At 39.7% G+C, this 21,213-nt stretch overlaps 2 long non-coding RNA genes across 5 annotated transcripts in view; one reads left to right on the top strand and one right to left on the bottom strand.

Annotated features, from left to right (window-relative positions):
* Nucleotides 1-249: 249 nt before the first annotated feature.
* LOC137096053 (uncharacterized) overlaps nucleotides 250-21,213 on the bottom strand; it is a 26,115-nt gene continuing 5,151 nt past the window's right edge. The window contains exons 3-4 of the long non-coding RNA XR_010909190.1: nucleotides 2,185-2,276; nucleotides 250-916 (exon numbers count right to left, since the gene is read on the bottom strand). This is a non-coding gene — a long non-coding RNA (uncharacterized lncRNA). The remainder of the gene's footprint in view (nucleotides 917-2,184; nucleotides 2,277-21,213) is intronic.
* Nucleotides 15,245-21,213, top strand: part of LOC132768828 (uncharacterized) — a 24,442-nt gene continuing 18,473 nt past the window's right edge. For 3 of the 4 annotated variants that reach the window (XR_010909189.1, XR_010909187.1, XR_010909186.1), the window contains exon 1: nucleotides 15,245-15,511. This is a non-coding gene — a long non-coding RNA (uncharacterized lncRNA). Of the gene's footprint in view, nucleotides 15,512-20,392; nucleotides 20,477-21,213 lie in introns of those variants that run through there. The other variant, XR_010909188.1, reaches the window with a different exon arrangement.

Raw genomic sequence — 21,213 nt, 5'->3', positions numbered from 1 at the left:
TGGGAAGGACTCCATGGGGAAAGGGGAGGAGAAGAGTCCCCCTAGGGATGAGAAAAGGGATATATAAATACTGTAAATAAATAAATACTGTAAATAAATAAACAAATAAATAAATAAATAAATAAGAAGTGACGTAGAATGGGTAAATCAGTCCGTCTGATGAGGTCTATTGTTGGCTACAAAATCACCAAGCAAAGAGATTGAGCAGTCTGCACTCATTTATGAACCAGGCCTTCCTCTTTAGACATTTGGGATGAATACTAGGGAGCAGTAGTCCAACAGTATCTGGATAGCTACATTGTCAAGACCCAGGCGGACCAGCAAGGCAGGACAGCAGCTAAGGAGTTAAACAAAGGTCTTTAATGTCAATTAACATATGAAAAAGGGCTCTTAAAAGCAGAGCAGTAAACACAAAAGGGCTTGCAGCCAGCAAGAATGTAAACAAACAAAGTCCCAGGCAGTCCTCGCTGAGAAAAGGAAAGCAACAATAACACAGGCAGAAAGGCTTGAAGTCAGCGGCAAAACTCAGTTCATTCCAAGTACAAACAAATCAGTAAACAGCAGTCCGCATGAGGAGCGGTCCAACGAAGTCACCAAGGGTTAAGCAGGAGCGTAGAGTGGTCAGGCAGTCCAAGGGTCAGGGCAGGAGATAGACTCACAAATCCAATTCTGGCAAGGTCGTCCACACAGTCAGGAATCCACGAAGCTGTAAGCAGGAACTCAAGGCAAGAGTTTAGACACAAGGCACATGGTAACACGACACTTTGAACTCTGCAACTAGACTGCTCCCAAACTGCTGCTTAAATCTCATCCGAGTCGCTGGAGTCACTTCCAGGTGCATCCATTTCCACAGGTGAATCACGACTTCTCCATTTCTGCCATTCTGTACTTCGGACTGCATCCTGCAAGGTAGTATCTGAAACCCAAGTGTCAGTAAAACCCTGGAACTCATCGCTGGAAGTTGGAGCATTAACCACATCTAACACTTCCTGAACCCTGGTCCAGTCCAGCTCTTCCTCTTCGCTGTCAAACTCCTCACAATCTGCTACATCTTTAAGACGTTTAGAAATGGATTCCCCATCACTGTCTGAGCTGCGTGCTACTCGCTTTACACCGCGGTAATCCTCCACCTCCATTTCCTCTCAAGTAAACCCCTCAAAATCCTCTTCATCCGTAGGCTCTAGGAACAAGTCTCTAATGCGCTTCAGCTGTTGCTGAGCGTCTTCCTCTTTCAAGCCTCGTTTCCTTCTACTACTACTAGTAGGTACATGAGACACACGCTGAGTTACAACATACATGATATCCATATTGCTTTTAAGAAATGCTTTTGAGTTAGAAATAATATTGTATAGCTCAGTACAATGTAGATATGTGCTAAAAGTCTTCAGTTGTAAATTATTGCTGTCAAGACTTATTGTTACGGTTGCTATAATTTGCTTTCATGTGTGGCCATGTCAAATTTAAAATTATTGAACTTCATATTACCCTTATGCAATAAAAGGTGAAACAATGAAACATTTCAGTTCTGTAAATGTTTTAGTACTGCAGTAAGTGAACAGATCATGGAGGATCTCTTATGAATGTCACCACAGCTTTCACTTCCACCACAAGTGGCACCATAGCTTCCTGCTGCATTGCTCAGTCATATGAACCAGTCCTAAAACAGGCATTAGTAATGCTGATGGCCCACCAGTCACGCTCTAATTAATGTAAATTAAGTGAGAATGAGTGATCATCAGGCTGGACAAGGTTGAGATATTGCAGACTTTTCCTGTAAGCCTCATTACAGGTCTCCTTTGCTGGCTCTCTATTTCTACGACACCTGCTTGTGGTCAATGGCAGTGTACTTTCTACCCTCTACCACTTCTTGTGTTTATGAACTATAAGAACCTCTTCACTTACAGTAAATCATTCATAGCAGCTCCCCCATACCCCACAAACATAATTTGGTTAAGTCATGCACAAGCTAGTGTCATGGAGAGTTTGTCTACCAACACTTTCGTGGGCTGCCTCTTCTACTTCCTGAGTATTCAAATCCCTCATTCCAGATTCCAAGCACATTGCAGTGATGGGTGAATGCCATGACCTTACAAACTCATAGAACTATACTGGTTCTACAGAAAATGCCATCTTAGATGGTAGGTCTATTAGCAATATATGGACAAAATGAATGTTGGCAATTACCTTCAGCAAAGATGATCACCCTTAGACCCATTCATCTTTTTGTACATTATTAGCTGTAGGACTCTTCAATCTCAGGATACATTCTTAAATTTCTGCAGACAAAGTTTTGTTTATTAAAATTATCAGATAATACATCAACAACAGCAACAGCAAAAGAAAAAAAACACCTCTTATGAGATAAAACGGGAAACAGAAAAGAAGATTTTGGAAATGTATTTGGAAGCCTATAACTTCAGTGGAGAGTCAGACCCCTTCCACACAGCTGAATAAAATCCCACATTTTCTGCTTTGAACTGGAATATATGGCAGTGTGGACTCAGATAACCTAGTTCAAATATTGCAGGATTTTCTGCCTTGATATTCTGGGTTATATGGCTGTGTGGAAGGCCCTCAGGGTGGTGTCATGGTTTGAGCATCGGACAATGACATTGGAGACCAGAGTTCAAATCCCTGTATATCCATAGAGACCAACTGGGTGACTTGAGCAAGTCACAATTACTTAGGGCAAAAAAGCAAAGTTAAACTTTTCTGAATAAATCTCAGCTAGAGCCCTTCCACACAGCCCTATATCCCAGTAAATCAAGGCGGAAAATCCCACGATATCTGCTTTGAACTGGGCTATCTGAGTCCACATTCAGATAATGTGGGATTTTCTGCCTTGATATTCTGGGATATAGGACTGTGTGGAAGGGCTCTGAGTCTACACTGCCATACACACCAGTTCAAAGCAGATAATGTGGGATTTTATGAAGCTGTGTGGAAAGGGCCCAAGAAAGCCCTGTGGTAGATTCACTGTAGGATTACAATAAACTGGAAACAATTGGAAGTCACACAATATATTCAATTACATTGTGTCAGAATCTAGAGAAATATTTTTAAATGTACACTACAATAGAGAGTGCATCTGACTCACTGAAGGTTGAACAAGATCTACTCAAGGGTCATTAATAATTGCTGGATGTATTGCATAGCAGGTGCAGATATATACCATATATTTTGATGGAACCAATTAATAAGAAAATGTTAGGTGTCTGTTTTAGAAGTTGCAAATACTCATGCAGGAAGTTGTTTCACCATTTGTATTCTTCCACTATATAAGGGCCAGAACAGTAAGGGAGTCTGTTCTTCTCCTGCCATCCCTTTTCCTACCCCCATTGCCACCCAATACATTTATTTGACGTTTGTGTGTTTTCCTCTTTCCAGAATCTTGACAGGAACATATCCTAAGCAGCAAAATTTCCCCAAGCTGAAAAAGATCTACCGCATACATGAATCAAACTGAAATCTGTAATGGAGGAAAGTTTCCAGCAGTTACTCTTCTTCCCCACCCCTCCTACTCCTACTCCATCTCCTCCGCGTTCTCCCAAAACTTTTAAAATTCCATTCCAAATTGACCCCCCTCCCTCTCTCTGTGGGAGGATTATCTTTCTAAGCTAGTGTTTCTCAAGCTGGGGGTTGGGACCCCTGGAGGGGTCGTGATCAGAGGGGTCGCCAAAGACCATCAGGAAACACAGTATTTTCTGTTACTCATGGGGATTACATGTGGGAAGTTTGGCCCAATTCTATCGTTGGTGGAGATCAGAATGCTCTTTGATTGTAGGTGAACTATAAATCCCAGCAACTACAACTCCCAAATATCAAGGTTTATTTTCCCCAAACTCCACCAGTGTTCACATATTGAGTTTTCATGTCAAGTTTGACCAGATCCATAATTGTTTGAGTCCACAGTGCTCTTTGGATGTAACTGAACTACGACTCCAAAACTCAAGATCAATGAACACCAAACCCTTCCAGTATTTTCTGTTGGTATTTGGGAGTTCTGTGTGCCAAGATTGGTTCCATTCCATTGTTGGTGGAGTTCATAATGCTCTTTGATTGCCGGTGAACCATAAATCCCAGCAACTACAACTTCCAAATGACAAAATCAACCCCCCACCCCACCCTACCATTATTCAAATTTGGGCATATTGGGTATTTGTGCCAAATTTAGTCCAGAGAATGAAAATACATCCTGCATATCAGATACCTACATTACGATTCATAACAGTATTACAGTTATTAAAGTAGAAACAAAAATAATTTTATGGTTGGGGGTCACCACATTATGAGGAATGGTATTAAGGGGTCACGGCATTAGCAAGATTGAGAAACACTGTTAAGCATAAGAGCTTTAGACTAAGAATGTATTTACATTGTAGAATTACTCCCATGGAATCATTGGAGTTGCTGTTTTATAAGGTATTTAGCTTTATCTGCCAAAGAGTGCTGATGCCTCACCAAACTACAAATCCCAGGATTCCATAACATTGAGCCATGGTAGTTAAAGTGTTGGCAAACTGCATTAATTCTACAGCATAAATGTGACCTAAGATTTTAACACTTAAAATTAGCATTAGTCCCTAAACTAACTCACACCACACATGCCTCTAACTCTGACCAGCAGCATGGTACCAGTAACATCATAATTATGCGGGCATTGTAACTCCTCTGGTTTGTGGCATGAGAATTGTGTGCTTTTATTTTGGTTATGATCCGTGATCCAAGCACAGCTGGTTTTTCCTTGTCTATTCTTTGAAACATTAGGATAAAGCTTTCCAAACTGTGTGCTGTAACACGTTAGTGTGTCGGTTGCAATGTGAGGTTGTGTCGCACGAATGTAATGAGTAACCTCTGGGTATATGTGAAATAAACAATACCAACATGCATGCATTTTTAGGCAGTAAAGGTGCCGATTAGTATAGTGCACTAGTATATTCTTCTTCTGTCATATCCGTGCATGCATACATATCTTACGCATTATAGATTTTAAAAAATATAAATGAAATATTTTAATGAGCTATGTTGTGTTTCCATACAGTTCATTATTTCAATTTATGTAAGTGTCCAAATCTCATATAAAGATTTGGTTTAATCTCTGGTTTGCTAGTAAAACTGAATTACTGTGTTGTGAAATGATGCATGTCTTAAAATGTATCACCAACATGAAATGTTTCAAAAGGTCTATATTAGGATAATTTGAGACATCATGAAATCAAAATGTTTCAGGAAATTGATCTGGTTGGCTTTTTATCTCAACTTCAGTTGTAAAAACAAGTTTGAATGTGTGATGTAGCCTCTCATATGAGACATGAATGGGAAACCTAAAATAAAATTTGTAGTAACAATTGTTATTTTTTTTCTTTTGAATTTAGGCTGTAGGAAACTGAGAAATGATAGTACACATCAAAGATAGAAATTTTTTAAGTCAAAGCTGTTGTGACTTGACTTCATTTATAGCTTGCAATTTGTGTTTTGTGAAATTCTAACAAGTCCCCACCCTTTCTCTTCCTTTGTTTTATCTTTGATTAATGTTTCCTTAGGGTTGAATTTTGGAAAGAAAAACATCCACTTGGGACTGTTGCCTTAATTTATCATGTTTCCTTTTTTGCCATGTTTTGTGATATATTAGAAATATAGCTGACTTGGAGGTTGTATTATAAACTGTCTACATTAGGTTATTTCAGGGCACTGACACTCTGAGATGGGTGTGTACAAAGCAAACCAAGAACATTATGGAAATGGGGAGGATGTTCCTGGCAGCTGTTCCCTAAACTGAGCATAGATTTATGTGAATTGCTTTTGATGTTTTAATTGCAATATTGAGTAGTAGGTCTGGTTTATCTTACTTATAATTCATATACATGGTTTTCCTGTATCACCTCCACTCTAGTGTCATAGGGTGGATCTACATTGACCCCAAAATGGGTAAGACAATCACTCCCTGGTCACTGAGAAGATGGGAGGGAATACTGATGTGGTTTGGTGACACTAGACAGTCGCCCTTACTGATCCCTCCCATCCTCCATGCCATGCTGTTCTCCTGCAGTGATGTCGACTGGGGTAAAGAGGGAGAATAGTAATACTAATAATACTAATAATACTAATACTAATACTTTATTTATAAACCATCCTATCTCCCCTAGGGGACTCGGGGCAGTTTCCAATAAATGAGGCAAACATTTAATGCCAATAAAACAGAAAAAAACAGACAAACTCAAAATCAATAAATAAGAACAATCACAGTATAAAACTTATAATAATTATAATATTATATTAACACCTTAAAAATGGAAAAATTTTCAACATTAACAACTTAAATAAATAAAATGATACATCCATCACAAGGCTTCACCACATAATTAAACAGACAATTAAAAGCATTAAATATGGAATGATTTTCGGCAACCAACAGGACCGAGGTAGGATTCCAGTATGGAAGAAAGGATATGTATAAAGATGAACTATTCCTCCTCCTCTCCATAAGCCAAAGTGCATAAGTGGGTTTTTAAAAGCTTCTTAAAGGAGAGGAGAGAAAGGGCTCTTTTTTAATTCTTTAAGGAGGGAGTTCCAGAGACGGGGTGCAATCACAGAGAAGGCCTCATCTTTCATTCTTACCAATCGTGCTTGAGATGGGGGGTGGGACTGAGAGCAGAGCCTCCTCCACTTACTGTAGTGCCCTTGCTGGTTTGTAAAAGGAGATGCGGCTTTGCAAATAGTCTAAGCCCGAACCGTTTAGGGCTTTATAGGCAATAAACAGCACTTTGTAGTTAGCCCGGGAGCAGACCAGAAGTGGAAGGGAAGAGAAGGAATCATCCTTTATCTCCCCCTTCCTCCCCCACCTGTGTCAGATGTCACTGCAAGTGATGGTGGAGACTGCCATGCTTTTGAGGATGGGAGGGGACAGTAAGTGCCATCCCATGACCCTGGCCACAGTGAAAACAGTTGCAGCCAGTTCCATTTTGGAACTAGCCCAACTCTTCAGATGTGTCTAAATTCTGGGCAAGAATTCAGACTGTCCCCCAACTTTGGTTAATGTGGGACAAGGCCATATTAAGGCTGCCACAGAGCTGATTTGAGGCCCATTTGAAATAAGTGTCAATGTATATGTGCCCATAGAGTCAAAAGAATAATCAAATTGGACGGGGTCACCAGGTCTACCCCCTTCAGTGTAAGAATTCCAGCAGGTAGCTGTCCAGCTGCCTTTTGAAGATATCCAAAGAAGGAGAGCATACCATCACACTATAACCAATAATGATCTACTCTTACTGACAAGAAGATCCTTCTAAAGTTCAATCAAAATCTCTCTGGGCTCATCTACATAGAACACTTAATGTGGGGCTGATCCAGAATGGTAAGACTCTGGATCAGTCCTGGTGTGGCCACACCATAACAACAACAACAACAACAACAACTTTTTTTATATCCCAGCCTATCTTCCCATGGGGACTCAGGGCAGGTCACAACAAATAGCAACAACCATTCATAGCTGTAAAGTGCAACCAAGAAACAATGACATAAATCAAATAAAACATATTAAAGAACATAAAATAATTGTGAGATAGTACACCAAATTAGATATAATGTCGCTGAAATTATGTCTTAACAAATAAACATTTAGAACAACACTTCAAAATAGGGGCTAATAGCAATTAAAACATAACATTCAAAAAGCCATAAGAAAGCCACTAGACTGCATTTTGCTGCAGTGACAGGTTAAAGTCTTATACATCCAGTTGGGACAGGCCCAGTTCAGCCCACTGGATGGCCATCCTTGCCTTTGTTGTTTTTTTACCTCTATAGTAGCAGCCATAGAGCTCCAGAGAACTGTTGCTGAGCACCTTTGCTGATGACAGGAAAAGCATCCGTGTGACTTGGAGAAAGGAGGAAGCAACCCCGCTCCTTCCCACCTATCTTTTCCAGAAGTCCTACCCAATTAATTTTAACTTGTGAATTTTAACCTACATTTTATTGATGTTGTCTTATGTTATATGTATTTTAATAGTATTGTGTTTTATTGTTCTGCTTTAGTCCTGTTCTCCTTGTTATAGATTTATTTGTACATAACAACACAACACACATTCATATTAGGTCCAAGTGTCTGGGATTAGTCTCTGAAGAAATTGTTGTTATTATTATTATCATCATCATCATCATCATCATCATCATCATCATCATTATATGTCCGGGGCTGGAAGACACTGGATATCATGTTGATGTCCAGGACTGTAGGTGGGTCCTCTAATTTAAAACCATTAGAGCTAGTCCTACTCAGGGGCAACAGAGAATCATGTCATCCCCCTCCCAAACTATACTGCTTTCCCCCTCTAAATTATACTGAAGTATATTTCCCTTTTGGAAAATGTAAAGTATAATGTGTTAAACTAAGGGGCCTTGACTGGCAGTACCACTTTCATATTATTGTACTCAATAAGCACAAACTAAGGGCTAATATGGACTGGTGCAAAGCCACAGGATCTGGTGAGTATTTGCATTTATTCTGACCAGTGTGTGTGCTGTTGTTCATTCGTTCAGTCGTTTCCAACTCTTCGTGACTTCATGGATGAGCCCATGTCAGAGCTCCCTGTCAGTTGTCACCACCCCCAGCTCCTTCAAGGTCAATCCAGTCACTTCAAGGATACCATCCATCCATCCATCTTGCCCTTGGTCAGCCCCTCTTCCTTTTTCCTTCCATTTTCCTCCAGCATAATTGTCTTCTCTAAACTTTCCTTTCTTCTCATGATGTGGCCAAAATACTTCATCTTGGCCTCTACTCTTCTTCCCTCCAATGAGCAGTTGGGCTTTATTTCTTGAAGTATGCACTGGTTGGATCTTCGCGCTGTCCAAGGCACTCTCAGCACTTTCCTCCAACACCACAGTTCAAAAGCATCTATCTTCCTTCACTCAGCCTTCCCTAAGGTCCAGCTCTCACATCCGTAGGTGACTATGGGGAATACCATTGCTTTAACTATGCAGATCTTTGTTGCCAGTGTGATATCTGTACTCTTCACTATTTTATCAAGATTGGTCATTGCTCTCCTCCCAAGAAGTAAGCGTCTTCCTTGCAGGATCTTGAGCATTACCTTTCTGGCATGAGAAATAAGGGCCACTGTACGGAAGTTTGAGCAGTCTTTAGCATTTCCCTTTTTTGGTATGGGGATATAAGTTGATTTTTTTCCAGTCTGATGGTCATTCTTGTGTTTTCCATATTTGCTGGCATATGGCATGCATCACCTTGACAGCATCATCTTTCAAGATTTTAAACAGTTCAGCTGGGATCCCATCATCTTCTGCTGCCTTGTTGTTAGCAATGCTTCTTAAGGCCCATTCAACCTCACTCCTCAGGATATCTGGTTCTAATTCACTCACCACACCATCTTCTTTATAGTCTCGCCACCTTCTTTTGATCTCTTCAGCTTCTGTTAGGTCCCTGCCATCTTTGTTTCTTATCATGCCAATTTTTGCCTGAAATTTACCTCCAATGTTTCTAATTTTCTGGAAGAGGTCTCTTGTCCTTCCTATTCTGTAGTCTTCTTCCACTTCCATGCATTGCTTATTTAAAAATAGTTCCTTATCTCTTCTGGCTAACCTCTGGAATTGCGTATTTAACTGGGCATATCTCCCCTTATCACTGTTTCCTTTTGCTTTCCTCCTTTCTTGGGCTACTTCCAGCATCTCAGCAGACAACCATTTTGCCTTCTTGGTTTTTTTTGGGGGGGGGACGTACTTTGTTGCCGCCTCCTGAACAATGTCACGAACTTCTGTCCATAGTTCTTCAGGGACTCTATTTACTAAATCTAGTGCTTTAAATTTGTTCTTCACTTCCACTGCATATTTGCTAGGAATGTTAGTGAGATCATATCTAACTGGTCTGTGTGTTTTCCCTCGTCTCTTTAGTTTTATTCTAAATTGAGCAATATGAAATTCGTGATCTGAACTACAGTCAACCCCAGGTCTTATTTTCACCGACTGGATGGATGTCAGCCACCTTTGACTGCAAAGGATGTAGTCAATCTGATTTCGGTGCTGACCATTTGGTGAAGTCCATGTATAAAGCCATCTTTTAGGTTGTTGGAGGAGAGTGTTTGTTATACACAGGGAGTTTTCCTGGCAAAATTCTATCAGCCTGCGTCCCGCTTCATTTTGTTGTTCCAAGACCATGCTTGCCTGTGATCCCAGTTGTCATTTGACTTCCCACCTTGGCATTCCAGTCTCCTGTAATGAAAATAATGTCTCTTTTTGGTGTATTATCCAGTAGATGCTGCAGATCCTCATAGAATTGATCTACTTCTGCTTCTTCAGCAGCTGTGATTGGGGCATATATTTGGATCACTGTAATGTTGAAAGCTTTCCTTGCACTCGAATCGAGATCATTCTGTCATTTTTTGGGTTGTATCCAAGCACGGCTTTAGTAATTTTCTTATTAATTATAAAGGCTACTCCATTTCTTCGGTGTTCCTCTTGTCCACAGTAGTAGATCTGGTGTTCATCTGATGTGAAGTGGCCCATTCCAGTCCATTTCATTTCACTGACCCCCATAATGTCTATCTTTAGTCTTGACATCTCACCAATAACAACATCCAGTTTGCCCTGGCTCATAGATCTTACATTCCAGGTTCCTATGGTGTGCTGATCTTTAGAGAATCAGATTTGTCATTGACCTCCAGCACCGTCAGCTGCTAGCCTTCCTTTCGGCTTTGAGCTAGCTGCGTCATCACATCTGGGGCTAGTTGAACTTATCCTCTGGTCCTCCCCAGTAGTGTTTTGGCCATCTTCCGACCTGGGAGTTCCATCTTCCAATAGCATACCAGCATCTCTCTGGTTGTGCTGGTCCATTTAGTTTTCTTGGCAAGAATACTGGGGTGGTTTGCCATTGCCTTCCCCAGGGATCACGCTTGGTCTGACCTCTCTGCCATGACCATCCCGTCTTGGGTGACCCTTCACAGTTTCACTCGTGACATCATTGAGGTGCTCAAGCTCCGGCACCACAACAAGGCAATGATCCTTTGCTGGAGGATCCAGTGTGTGTATCTGTGTAATATATGTGAGTGTGTGTGTTAACATACTTTCTGTCCTGATTTATTCCAGGACAATCCATTTTTTTAAAAATTTAGGATAGGGGGTGATTTTTTCCCACTGTCCTGGCAGTCACCCCTATCCATTTCCATCTTCTGGGTTCCACTTCCTTCTGTATTTTTGGAGGACTCTGACTGATGACGTGTTAACTGTAGAGGATGAGAAGGGAAGACGAACACACTTAGTCCACTGCCAAACACACTGTGGGTAGGACAAAAATGATGCATCAAACCCTGTTATATTGCTAGCATGACTGGATGCAGGGTGGTAGCAACCTACATGAGAGGTGCCCTCAAGAAATATACTAGTCCAGCATTTACCAGGACTATTGCTCTTCTAGAAAGCCATCATTGTTAGTGACTGCCGATGCCTCCAAACCTCTATTCAAGTGGAATATAAACCACAATCTGTATTTTGGTTGTGGGGTATGCTTCCCACTAGGGCTGGGCAACCATGGAAAAAATTGTTTCTAAACTCGATTCGTTTTTAGGGGGTTTTTGCGTTTCGATTTTTAAAAGAATTCCAAAATTTTTCTTTAAAAAAGTTCAAAATTTACGAAATTTCGGAAATTACAAAACAATTACGAAACAATTATGAATCGATTCATTAATGGTGGACGCGACCGCGCAATACGCTAAAAAAACCTCCAAATGGGACAGGGGGAACTTCTGAAGCTTCCCTCTCCCTCTGTTGTTGACTGTTGGTGTGATAATTATATTTTTTTTTCACTGATAAAACAAACAACTATAGAACTTGCACCAGACATGCAGAAATAATAACGAAACGATTTCAAAACGATTTCGAAACGATTTCGAACCAATTACGAAACAATTACAAAACAAATTGAAAAATTCGTTTCGATTTTTAGTTGCTCCTGAATGGTTCAATATCGCTTTGTTATCAAAAAAATAACGAATTAATAACGAATTACGAAATTAACGAACGAAACCGCCCAGCCCTACTTCCCACCCCCACTCCCAGACCTGAATGTATCTCTAATGCTTGGAAAAGTAGTACCAGTTTGTTTGGTCTTGTTGCATGTGTGCAGGCAAGTTCTTGAACCAGTCAGATACAAAAATACAATCATACTATGTTCCATTGAAGCAAAGAAGCATTACTTAGGGCTATTTTCTGTTTCTCAACTTTTCTATTTCCTTTGTTTCAAAATGCCGTATACCCGCTTTTCTATTCTTCTTTCTGGTAATTCTGATAATTTTCAAAGGCAATTAAACATTTGGTTATCTCCAAACAATATGACTGGTAACCCTAAACATTATTTCTATTCAGCCTTCTGATACCTCTACAACATTTTGGCCTTTGTCCAAAACATACCACTCAATTACAAGGTATTATTCCAACTGCCATGGCTTTTGTTTTGTTTTGTTTTTCCATGTCAGAAGCGACTTGAGAAACTGCAAGTCACGTCTGCTGTGAGAGAATTGGCCATCTGCAAGGACATTGCCCAGAGGATGCCCATATGTTTTGATGTCTGACCATCCTTGTGGGAGGCTTCTCTCATGTCCCTGCATGGGGAGCAGGAGCTGACAGAGGGAGATCATCCGTGCTCTCCCCAGATTTGAACCCCCGACCTGTCGGTCATCAGTCCTGCCAGCACAAGGGTTTAACCTATTGCACCACTCCTACTGCCATAGCTGCATCCTATGCAATTATGGAGAGTGTAGTTCAGGGAAAAGTAATTAGATTTCTCATCCAAAGAGTGTCTAGGACCAGACCTCAGATCCTGAGGTTCGATAGAATGCAGTCAATGCAGTCAAAGTAAAATCATGGGGCTATAGCTGAGTAGTACAAAGAGATCTCAGGGCAAAATGGGCAGCATTCCAGGTGCAGAAAGTGAAAATGGAGGGATCCTAAGCTCTGGCTCCTTCCCCCCTGTGGTGAACTCATTCGGAGGTCCAAGGAGGAAATGCATTTGCAGCCACTGGACATGAGCACATGTGGGCTTAATTTGTATTTCAGGCTGTGACATTATGCCATTGCATTTTACGCTTTCTCTGGAAGCCAGCAACCATTTGAAGTCACTGTTGTTCTTGGTTATAAACTCCAGCATCTTCCTCCAGAAATATGTGAGGGCTGTATTCACTTAAATAGCATATAAATAAAAAGCAGAATGTTGCTAAATAAAGCCAGCTTCTTATCTTTTCCTTGTTTGAATATATTTCACCTTAAAAAGCCTTAGAGAACTGACATATAAAGCAAATACACCCAGAAATTTAACATCTGGAACTCTGCTTAACACTTTCCAAGTCTCTTATTCTGTAGACAGTTTTGGCATAATACCTTATGATTCAGATAGATAGTAGTGACTGGAGCTCTCATGTTATTGTCCTCATTTTGACAAGACTTTTAAAGGGATATAAAGAAAACTGCCTCATGGAATTGAATTATATGTTAGTCTTTCCCTTTCTCTTTTTTTGCATGACCCAATACACTACCTGCTCTTTCTCTTGATTCCCAATGCAAAGTGAAAGCGTGACTTAACTGTACAAAACAAATCCATATCCTGTATTTTCTCCTCGCAGGTGAGAGAAGGTCTTATTGGGCCAACACAGTAGTGTGTGTTTAGAAACAAACAGGATGTTAAAGAATAGCTGTGCCAAATATACAAATCAGAAGAAGTCGTTAAAATGTATAGGAGCCGTTGTGGCTTCTGGGCAACTCAGCAGAACACATTCTCCCAGGAGCCAAAGTTATGGATTAAAAATCCATTGCCTTTCCATCATGACCTCAAAGACATTGTGTTGTTCCATTGGTATTGAGTTTATCTGGAGGCACACTTACTACCCTGATCATCTACTGAGGAGGTGAAAGAATGCTACTGAGGGATTGTTGTAAACATTACCAGGGAGATTATCAAATAACCTTGCCAAATAACCTTCCTTTGGTACCTCAAAGGCTTGGAAGAGACTATGGAAATGTCTACAACAAGGATGACTTCATGAGAAGGAACTAATTAAGCATCAATGAAGTTTACCCAGATTTTTTATCTGGGCAGATGAAAGATGAAGTGCTTCAGAACTTGAACAAGCAATTCCTACATTTCCCCTTTAAAAAGAACTAAGAAAAATGTGGGGATTTTTTTTGTTCGTTACAAGGTAACATTTCACTTTCCCTCCCAGACATTCACAAGTACACATCTAAAACAATTACTTGAAGGTATATTTCACAGAGATTAACGTTACTGACTCCAACTGGTAATTGCTTTCCAGAGCATCCAGAAATTGTGACTATCAGGCCCCATTTACACTGCCATATAAAATCCAGATTCTCTGTTCTAAACTGGATTATATGGCAGTGTAGATTCATATAATCCAGTTTAAAGCAGGTAATCTGGATTATCTGGCAGTGAAGATTCAACCTCAGTGTCTTTAGAGCCTGAAAAAGTTACTTTTTGAATTCCAAGTCCTAGAATCTCAAAACTAGCTTGGATAGTGAACTAGGGGGCTTTATGAGTTGTAATCCTTTAAAAAGAAACCTCTGTTCTACTATGCGAAATATTTTTTTATTGAATTTGAGATCTTTTGTGTGCTAAAGGTGTGCTCTCCCACAGAGCTATGAAGCTGAGGTATCACTTTCCTTTTGCTAGCAGGGATGGAGGATTTTGGTTCCTTGCCCTCATGGGCACATTGCATGGGCATGACTGAAGTGCTGATCCATAATAGCTTGATATTGCTTAATCATATGAGCGAGGGGGCAGAAACAGCTTGGGAACAAATTAGTACATATATTATGCCGAAATCATTTCAGTGAAATATTCTAAAGTTTTCAAAACTCGGATTTGTTTTAAAAATATCCTCCAGATGGTTCTACTCAACCGAGAAAGTAGTAAAAATAAACTTTTAAAATACAAATTGTTGCCATATTTCAGAAAAGGGTATGACTAAGTTCACACACCCAGCAGGACTTTTGATCCGCCCTCTCGTCTCCCTTTTAGTTGAACAGAAGCCCCCATGGGCACAGCAAACTGCTTTTGAAAAATCTGGGAGTGTGAAGGAGAGGCAAACAAGAGAAAAAGCAGTTTGCAATGTGGCATGGGGAGGGGAGACTGTGGGTCAAACACGTTTTAAAGGTCTTTTAATATGCTGCTTAGAGTTCTCTGTAACATAAGTAGGGCTACATTTATTTTAACCAAATATAACACAATTGAAAGGTCAGAAGTCCCATTTGGTATGTGAAAAACCTCTGGATGGGTTGGGCTAAAAGAAGTGCTGCAGATTGCCGGCCTTCTTGATGATTTTAAGTTTATGTTACTCACAGTAGGCACTAGAGACTGACTCCTTAATCTTACACCAGAAGCAACTCAGTGAGGAGGTTGCAGGTAGCGCTGTCTCACACTGTCCTCCAGGGGAATCAGGTGGGCAAGTCATTCATCTCATAGAGTGAGCCGTTTCTCCTGAGGTCCCTGGACGACAATAAGGTCAGCTTTATTTATTCTAATGTCAAAGCTATAGGTTCATTTCTGTAGATGTGAGGACTCATTTGCTGATGCTTTGAATGCATATGTAAATTATTACCTATCAGACACCTGGTGCACTGTACAATGATATACATGTGTGTGAGTACATGCATGTGTACACAAACACACATATACATATACACACATACCTACATACTCACACACAAAATGCAGGGAGCCAAATAATTGATAACATTTTGAGAATAGCATTGAAATGGAAGAGTAATGGCAGTAACTGAAACCAACTAGTTGAAACAAACTTAGAGTTTCTGTAATGAAAAAAGGCAAACTCATTTATTTTTTCTGCTTCAGTTGTAATTTCAACATTTACTTAATTTCCAAATGAAGGTATCAATGGAGTTAGTACTATCATTAAATGAGAAATGAAGCTAAAGAGCATAGAAATGTTGTATTTCTCACCTAACTCTCTTGGATTTTTGCACGACTGCTTCTCACTTTTTGTTCCTGCCGAACAGTTAAGGAATTAAAAGGTTTAGATCACACAATTCAAACCACAAAAATAGTTCTTGTGGGAGGAACTCTACTTAGTTTAAGGAGATGAAGCGAAAGACAAAAGAAAGGGAAGAGAAGGCTTTTGCTGGAGTGGGTGAAAAATGGAGTTCATTTAAAAATATGTAGTTGTTTCCTTTTCTCTTGGGATCCAGAGAGTTCGAGAAGAGGAAGACTAAATTCACGGATGAGGTTCTTTAAAGGTTTTTAGTACATGCATTCAAACTACATTTCAGTGGCAGTAAAACATAAATCTAATTGTTAAACTTTCACCGTAAACAAAATAGATTCTACACCTCACTAAGACTTAACTTCAGGGAATCAATTCTTATGCACTAAGTTTCTGGTTTTTGAGCAATATGACATTATATAATATTAAAATCTAAATGACAGGGGGCATTCATTCCTGCCTATCTAATTCAGGCAAGGAAATAAATAAGAAGCAAAAATGCTCTTTCTCGAGAGGAAGGTAGTTTCATTAGTACTCATTTTGAGTGTCTAACAAGTTGACTTCTTTAAGTTTTAGGACATACAACAGAACACTCCATTATTTACTTGAAAATCAGTAAATCAATATGCTAATTAAATGTTTTCTTGGTCCTTATTTACATGAAATATAAGTATTAGGTGGCTGTTGTGATTTTTAATGCATTAGGATTGCTACAAAATGTACAGAGTATTTCATTAGAATTATCTGTATATGCTTCCAGGGCTTCCTGGGACTTGTCATTCAAAAAGTAGTGTTTCCCCCTTATATCAGTGTGTCACAATTGAAACAATTTAGGTTGGGAGAAAGTGGTTTGATGAAGGCCACATAATATCTATGAACTATGGACTTCACGATCCATAGGCCAGTGTCTTAGCTGCTTTCCTTTAGTTTCAGGTGTAAACTATATCACCATTACTAACAAAGGGCACATCTGCACTGACCATTTAATGCAATTTCAAACTGCTACTGAGGAAAGTGGTTTCACTGTGCATGTTATTACACAGGAAATCCTAGAACCAATTTGAGGCTCGGATAGTGATTACACAAGCCACAAAGCAGTAATATACATTTTTGGGAACTTTTGTGGGCGTTTGTTGTCTGGCCACTGCAGTTTGAAGCTAGCTTCATAGTGCATTAAATGGTCAGTGTAAGTGGGGCCTAAGACTTAATTTTAATAAAGAGATGGTTTTGAATTTGTTCCATATATTTGTAAATATTTTCTCTCATGCTGAACATGTGTTATCCCTTGGTCAAATATTCAGTTGTACATTCAGTTGCCCTTGTTTTCCAAAATTCTTGGAGACGTTATCATGTAGCCAAATTTTAATGGTTACATGGTGGCATGACATCATTGCATGAACCACATCATAACTCAGACCAGAAAGAAAGAGGAATAGGCTTGTGAGGAAAGCAGTAACTGAAACTGTCGGATACTATAGGTTTTTTTTTTTGCTTTAAAAACACAATAGTTTTATCCAGTTGCACTTGGTTATACTGAAATAATGTGAAAAGTTAGTCCACTATTATAACTCATTGATTTCAATTCTGTAAGAGTCTGGAGCTAACAAAGCTCAGGTACTAGGGCTGGGCGGTTTCGTTTCGTTAATTCGTAATTCGTTAAAAATTTGTTATTTTTTTTATAACGAAGCGATAACGAACCATTCTGGAGCAACTTAAAAACAAAACGAATTTTTAAATTCGTTTCGTAAATGCTTCGGATTTGTTATTTATTTGTTTCGTTATCGGTTTGAGGTCATTTCGTTATTATTTCCGCATGTCTGGGGCATGTTTTATAGTTGTTTTTTGTTTAATTAGTGAAAAAAAATTATAATATCACACCAACAGTCAACAACAGAGGGAGAGGGAAGCTTCAGAAGTTCCCCCTGTCCCATTTGGAGGTTTTTTAGCATATTGCGTGGTCGCGTCCGCCATTAACGAATCGATTCGTTATTGTTTCGTATTTGTTTCGTTAACGTTTCGTAATTTTTTAACATTTACGAAATTTCATAAATATCAAACTTTTTAAAAGAAAAATTTCGGAATTCTTTTAAATATCGAAACGCAAAACCCCCCCAAAAAATGAATCGATTTTAGAAACAAATTTTTCCGTTGTTACCCAGGCCTATCGGGTACTTATTTTCTAAAAGTTGTGTTACATTTGAAACAGTGTTTTTGAAAATAACTTATCATGGTTAGTTATCAGCACATGAATAATACTGAAAAACAAGCTTGAAATGTTTTTTTAAAAACCACAAAATAGATAATGGTACAAAATGTGAAAAATTCCAGTAAGAATATCAAAAATCCATACATCTTCTCTTTTAAAAGTAACCAGCAAATGCTGCTTGTTGCACAAAAACAAGACTAACAATGTTTATACATGTTTGCATTACTTTTGAAATATAAATTTGCCATATTCCCATTACTAAAGAAAGCAACTCACTGATAGAGTAGCATACTAATTGGAACTCATTACTTCAGACCCCATCAGGTTTGGCTCCTGCCTCTCCTTTTGTAAAAAGAACAGAGAATGGGATTTTCCCACTTCCTTGCTTCCTGGGCCCCTCGCAAACTACTGCTAGAGGCTATGAGTCTTTGGGAATGTTTTGGAATATGGTGTGGCGATTGCAAAGTGGAGGTTGGGTTGGGCAGAAATTGAGCAGAAAAATAACTCAGAATCCAAGCCATAGTCACCTTAAAGGTAGCAGCAACACATGTGTTACTAAATGTTTGAGTTGGTGTGTGAATGTATGTATTAAGCTTCTGCAACAAGGGATAAGAAAGAATGCTTCCATGTTTCAGTAAGGAGGAGGAGGAAGAGCATCAGTAATCAATACAGTAGTAAGAATAACATGCTTAGAATGAAAAGAGGATGCCTTTCTGACAATAGAAAATTAAAGAGAAACAAATATTAATGTTTGTGGTCAATTCGCAACAAATGCCCCGTTCAAAGGGAACCAATTGCATTTTTAACTGAAATGTATGACGGATAGCTGAGTCACTAATGTTTTTCACTGTTAATAAGGTCGATATGGAACAGAGCTGCTTTAGAATATATATGGCAAAGTGGAACTGCATGCTTTGATGACTGCTATAAAGCAGGCCAAAGATATGCCATATTCAATTAATGTCAATAAGGAACATCTGTATTTAGGCACCCAAGTTACTTAATGCAAACATTTCATAATTATATACTATAGCACACACAGAGCATTATGAAATGTGGTGTCCCAGTGTGAAAAATATTCGCATTTTTCAGATCAGTCAGCAGTCTTGGTCTGGCTTTGGCTCAGCTTGCCGTCTCCCCATAAGAGTATTCCTTTATAATATTGAATTAAGTACAATCCACATTTTTTCTCTTATCTGTGAAATCTTGTGGTTGCAGTTTGACTGTTTTCATAAAATGAAAGATCCAAGTGCACAAAGTTAGGATGGCTTTCCACCCACCCCCTTTCTTTTTAGTGAAATACATCTGTTCCTCCCCCCACCCCACGGGAACTTTTTAGGCTAAGAAGCGAAGATTTAGTCATAAAGACTGTAATTTGAAAGACTCTAAATTTGTACTAGTGTGTACTATACTGAACAATATGGCTGTATGCACAAGAAAATAGTAAACTCATTTCAGTCTTCCCCCACAGATACTACTGAGTATAGATGGCTTGCAAATGAGGTAGAGAGGATATTGGTAATAAAGGAATCCTGAGGATTGTGGAGTGAGAAAATGGATCCTTAGCTTTTCTTCAGGTTCAGTATTCCCTTCTGTATTGTACCATACAGTATATTGAAAGAATTAGCTCACAAATATACTTCATAATGCATGACTGGAACATCATATGGTCAACTGCATGCATAAAGTGGCCACCAGAGATTTAACACCACAGACTGACTTTTCCTGGCATTATGAACACAACATTTTAAATGCATGCCAATTCATACTTCTTACTATTATCACTAATCAGGTATATAAACATCAACTGTGCATATGCATGAGTTAACCAGTCCACAATAACATCATTTGCCTTCCTTTCTTCTTTATTTGTTTTATATCCTTCACTTCCTTCTCCATTGAGGCTCCTTTCACACCACATGACTATAATGGTATAATTCGACTTTAATTGCTATTGGTTTGTTTGTTTTTTTGTCATGTCAGGAGCGACTTGAGAAACTGCAAGTCACTTCTGGTGTGAGAGAATTGACTGTCTGCAAGGATGTTGCCCAGGGGGCGCCTGGATGATTTGATGTTTTTATCATCCTTGTGGGAGGCTTCTTTCATGTCCCTGCATGAGGACCTGGAGCTGATAGAGGGAGCTCATCCGCCTCTCCCCGGATTCGAACCTGCAACCTGTTGGTCTTCAGTCCTGCCGGCTCAGGGGTTTAACCCACTGCGCCACCGGGTGCAACTAGAGAACCCTGAAGTTTGTAGTTTGGTGAGACACCAGAGTTGCTCTCTACTTTGGAATTCTCAAAACTCCCTCCCCCAATTGTAAATCCTAGCATCCAATAAGGTGTTGCCGTGGCAGTTAAAGTGTGATAATAGTGTTGCAATTGTGTAGTGTGAAGTGGTTCCAGGTCTCCAGGTGGCTTTCAAATCAAAACAAATACAATATTCTATCAATGTCCTTTGGGCAAACATGCATTCCTCCTCCTGCTGCTGCTGCTCTTTATTTCAGACATTTATATCCTGTCCTTCTCACCCCTGCAGGGGGACTCAAGGTGGCTTACAACTGGCAACCATTATATGTCAACAACAATAATCTGTCATGCATTCTAGTCACTGTCTAGAGACTTTTTTTAAGCCCACAAAAGTTATAGGCGACAAACCCACAATCTTACTGCCTACACAAGGGCACTGACTGTCCCTCTATTGGATCTACAGATGTCTCAGGCCAGACAGCACCTAAACGTGCGCTGAAGTAGCTTTAGGAAACGTACTTAGGTGCATGCTTAAGTCCACACACCACCCCCTAAAGCACGCACTTTCCTGGGGGGTTGGGGTATCTAGATGCCCTCGAGGTACCTTCTGAGAAGGCACTGAGGCACCCCCTCCCCCAAAAGGACTTAAAATAGAAAATAACTTACCCAGCCACCATTAGGTCTTGCAGCACACTTCCTGAAATGTACCAATGCAGCACTAAGAGGCAGCGAAGGGGAGGAACAATTAGCC

Source organism: Anolis sagrei, chromosome 2 (genome assembly GCF_037176765.1).
Source record: "Anolis sagrei isolate rAnoSag1 chromosome 2, rAnoSag1.mat, whole genome shotgun sequence".
In the NCBI taxonomy this organism is placed as follows: domain Eukaryota; kingdom Metazoa; phylum Chordata; class Lepidosauria; order Squamata; family Dactyloidae; genus Anolis; species Anolis sagrei.
This window is presented reverse-complemented; position numbering and strand designations above follow the sequence as displayed.